Source organism: Oryx dammah, unplaced genomic scaffold (assembly GCF_014754425.2).
Source record: "Oryx dammah isolate SB20612 unplaced genomic scaffold, SCBI_Odam_1.1 HiC_scaffold_16, whole genome shotgun sequence".
In the NCBI taxonomy this organism is placed as follows: Eukaryota; Metazoa; Chordata; class Mammalia; order Artiodactyla; family Bovidae; genus Oryx; species Oryx dammah.
Genome location: NW_024070200.1, coordinates 36,342,172 through 36,346,687, shown reverse-complemented (window position 1 = coordinate 36,346,687; position 4,516 = coordinate 36,342,172).

Sequence of the window (4,516 nt, the reverse complement as noted above, 5' to 3'; positions counted from 1 at the left end):
GTGCCATATGGACACACAGTGAGAAGAGGGCATCTATGAACCAGGAAGCCGGCCCTCACCAGATGCTGAATCTGCCAGCACCTTGATCTTGGACTTCCAGCCTGCAGACTGTAAGACGTCAACTACAGTTGTTTGTAAGCCACCCAGTTTCTCTGGTATTTTGTTACATAGCCCAAACAAAGACACAGGGGCTTCTAGATGTTACCTCTTGGATATTTCCCCTCCAAAGCTGAATTCATTCTCACTCTCGATTCTACTTCTCCTCCTAAAAAATTCATTTTATGTTGGTATTGCAAGCAACCAATAGGGACAAGTGGGGTGAGGTTGAGTCAAACCTAGAGCCTGGCGGTAAAGGGCCCAGGCCTGCCAAGGGGCTTATTCCTTTACAGGGACTCCTCCTCAAAGCTTTTCCCACCGCTCCCTCCCACACACTTGGGGCCTCCCCAGGCGGAGAAAATGAACAGGAAGTCATGGCCTCGGCAGTTCAGAAACCCTTGCTCTGAGAACATCCCATAACACGAAACCCTTTGTCCAGACTTCACTTCTCACTGCTCACTGAATATCTGGCACATTTCCTCCACCCCCTCTCCCCAACAAAATGTCCCCACATTTCCTCAGCCCGTTTACAGGTAGTTGAGACCATATGAGAAGTTCTAGCCAGTGGGCTGTGAACAAAAATGACATGTCACCTCTGCGCCAATGCATTTAGGAGCCCGTGTGCACCGCTTCCATCTTCCCTCCTTTGCCACTGTGGCCAAAGAAGGCTGTGAATTCCAGGGGGCAGCTACCACATGGTTGAGCTTCAGCCTGGGTCCCTGTGTGACTAAATGGACCAGCTTCTGCCACCCTCTCCACTTCCCACATCGGTCATGTAATGTGAATTCATATGGTAAAAGAAGGGAGCCTTGTCACATTAAATCAGGAGTCGCCAACCTCCAGGATCTAATGCTTGGTGATCTGCGTTGGAGCTGATGTAATAACAACAGAAAGAAAGTGCACAGTAAATGTAATGTGCTTGGATCATTCCCAAACCTTCCCCCAACCCTCACCCCGGTGGAAAAATTGTTTTCCATGAAACTGGTCCCTGGTGCCAGAAAGGTTGGGACTATGGCATTAAATCACTGAGAGTTCAGAGAGAGCTTATTAGTGAAGCACTTATCTACCCTCCCTACATCCCCACCAGCCACATGGGGGCATATGGTTAAGAACACGTTTGGATGACTTTCTGGGTGACAGAACTAAGCTCCATTTGGGAGCCCCAAAATCACTAGGATTCCCGTGAGAGATGGAATGACTTCAGTCCCCAAGTTGAAGGGTTCCCTGTGTTCACAAGGGAAACGGGGGGCAGTTCCTGGCCCTTCCACAGGATCCACTAGCAGGACAGTCCCCACCTGGAGAAGGGAGGTGGGAGCTGAGTCAACTGCGAGCACCTTTTTGACAGTGAGGGCCTTGGCCCACGTTTGAGGACTTGAACTTGACTTTAGAATAAAGGCTGGTACATCTTGAGTTTTATCCCTGACTCAGGCCTGGGACCAGCTCCCAGAAAGGCCCCTGAACTCCAAGCTGATTGGTCCTGGATGGACAATTTGAGGTGGGGGAGAGCGCAGGAAAACTCAACCAGGGCCTTGAAGCCACAAGCAACAATGCGCCGCAGGTTTAATTGTAGATTTATGTTTTGAAATTATTGGAACTCTACTTTGGCAATTATCATCTTAAATGGTGTGTACTCCTGTGGGACAACACAGGGAACAGGGGGAGGAGGCAGCCCTTCAAGATGACAGCAGGAGGCCGGTAGAGGACCTGGGGGGAAATCCCTTAGTTTATATAGGGTCCCTGGGACTTCTCGCCTTTTCCAAGAAGTAAGATCTGGCTGCCATAAAATACACTGCCTCTGCTACTCACACTCACCCCAAACTGGTACAATACAGCTTCTTTGAGGCCAGTAAAAAGACTCTTCTTGAGAATGAGTGCTGGGTGCTGGTGTCAGTACTTGAGTATGTGCATCCAAAGGCCCGTGGTTTCAAACTGACGCCAGGGTAGATGAAAACTGCAGCACTGCATGGCACCCTTCAGAGGTGCTGGGGTGGGCTGGGGGTGGGACTTGGGTCAGAGGCAGGGGTGCGGTTGTTTAAAGTGAAGAAGCCCCTGGAGCAAAGGCAGGCTCTGTGGACCCTGGGGACCTGGGGACTGGGGCTTCCAAAGGAGCGGTCGTGAAGAATCCTCTCTTGGAGGCTTTGGGGTTGGGGGCCTGGAGTTTTTGGTGTAGCTGGTCTCTGAGAAAGACTGAAGCGAGTTTTGCCATCCTTTCGGTTAAGAATAAAAGGGTGTGACTGATACAGTATAACTGAAAACTAAACCCTACAAAGAAACAGGTAATAACTGCTCCATTCTTGACCACAAGCGTTTATTTACTTGGGGGCTTATTTTGATGATGAGAAATTCATAATGATAAGTTCAGTGATTTTGGTGAGCTTTTTGGCTTAGGAGAAAATTTAAATTGGGTGCAGACCCAAGGTTTTACCCCAGTTTGCATACCTTGCCCCCACCCTGATGACCACAGGATTTGCTTAGACATGCTAGCGCTGAGGAACCATGCCCCAAATGTGCTGTGCTTTCTCCTTTTGTTTCCTGCGGGCAAGTTTCCTGACCAATGATGCTGAGAATTACTCATCCTGGGGTCAGGGCTCCAGCGATGGCTTGTGGTTAGAGTAGAGATTTGGCTGAGGTGGGGTGAGCTCAGCCCCCTGGCTCAAAAGCACACTCGAACATCCCCACTCAGGGACAAAGGGGTTTTAGGCTTGGACGTTATGGTCTGGTACCCAGGGACCCAGGCAATGTTGGGATGGAGGCACTGGCTCATGGAAAATGCCTGACTAGAACTGCTTGGGGGAGGATTCCCTGAGCACAACATGAATCGTTTTCCCCTGAATGGTTTTTGCTGACTGACTGGGCTTTAATTCACTGTCTGCTAAGGGTTTGGGGGCTGAAAACAGAGGATGAAGTTTCAAAGGCAAATAAGAGACATTCCTGTGGGGAATGGAGGGAGAGCTGGCACACAGGAGAGAGGTGGCAGGCAGAGGGAGGATGGGGGTGTAGGAGAGGGTAAAGGGCACGGACATCCCCATCTCGTCACCGTCACCACAGTCAGCCGCCCGGAGAGCTCAGCCCTCGCTGTGCTAGGTACTTCCCACTCGCTAACACATTCACTGCCCACCAGCACCCTAGGGGACGCGCACTGGCACCGTCTGCATTTCTTTCAGTAATTAAAAAAATATTTATTTATTTGGCTGCACCAGGTCTTAGTTGCAGCATGTGGGGTCTCCAATCTTTGTTGTGACATGCGGTATCTTTAGTTGAAGCATGTGAGATCTAGTTCCCTGACCAGGGATGGAACCTGGGCCCCCCTGCATTGGGAGTATGGAGTCTTAGCCACTGGATCACCAGAAAGTCCCACTGCCTGCATCTTCAGGATGGGGAAACCAAAGCACAGAGAGGGGCAGTAACCTGCCTTATTTGGAATGAGGCTATGTTTCAAACCCAGGCAGTCAGGCTGTAGCACTCATCCTAAGAGTCCCTGATGAAGCTGGGTTGGTCAGATTAGACATGAATGAAAGGCTCCTCAGTGCCAGTAGCAGGAATTCTGTCTGTGGGTGGTTGGATCCAAGTTGTCCAAAAAAATCCACTTTCTACCACTAGCCCTGTGACCTTGAGTGAATTACTTACACTGAGACTGGCTCCTTACCTGTAAAGTGTATTTCATATGACAGTAGAGATTACAGAGCACGTGTGAGTGTGTGTGTGTGTGTGTGTCTGTGTGTATGTCTGTTGCCTTGTACAGTACTTGGTAGAGAAAAAAACTCCATAAAAAGCAGACACCACCCCCCTACTCCCTGCCATGGAGCCAGAGCACAGATATGCCCATCTTCAGAGCTTCCAAGCATGTACATGGGCATGCATGTACTCACATGTACACATGTATACATGTGTGTATACTCATGTGCCCATGTGTCCCTGTCGTGTGTGTACTCGTGTGCCCATGTGTCCCTGTCGTGTGTACTCGTGTGCCCATGTGTCCCTGTCGTGTGTGTACTCGTGTGCCCATGTGTCCCTGTCATGTGTGTACTCGTGTGCCCATGTGCCCCTGTCGTGTGTGTACTCGTGTGCCCATGTGTCCCTGTCGTGTGTGTACTCGTGTGCCCATGTATCCCTGTCGTGTGTGTATACTTGTGTGCACACACGTCCCCATCATGTATGTACTCGTGTGCACATGTGTCCCTGTCATGTGTGTGCTCATGTGCACAAGTGCTCCTGTCATGTGTGTGCACATGTGCACATGTGTCCCTGTCATGTGTGTATACTCATGTGCCCATGTGTCCCTGTCGTGTGTGTACTCGTGTGCACATGTGTCCCTGTCGTGTGTGTATACTTGTGTGCACACACGTCCCCATCATGTATGTACTCGTGTGCACGTGTCCCTGTCATGTGTGTATACTCGTGTGCCCATGTGTCCCTGTCG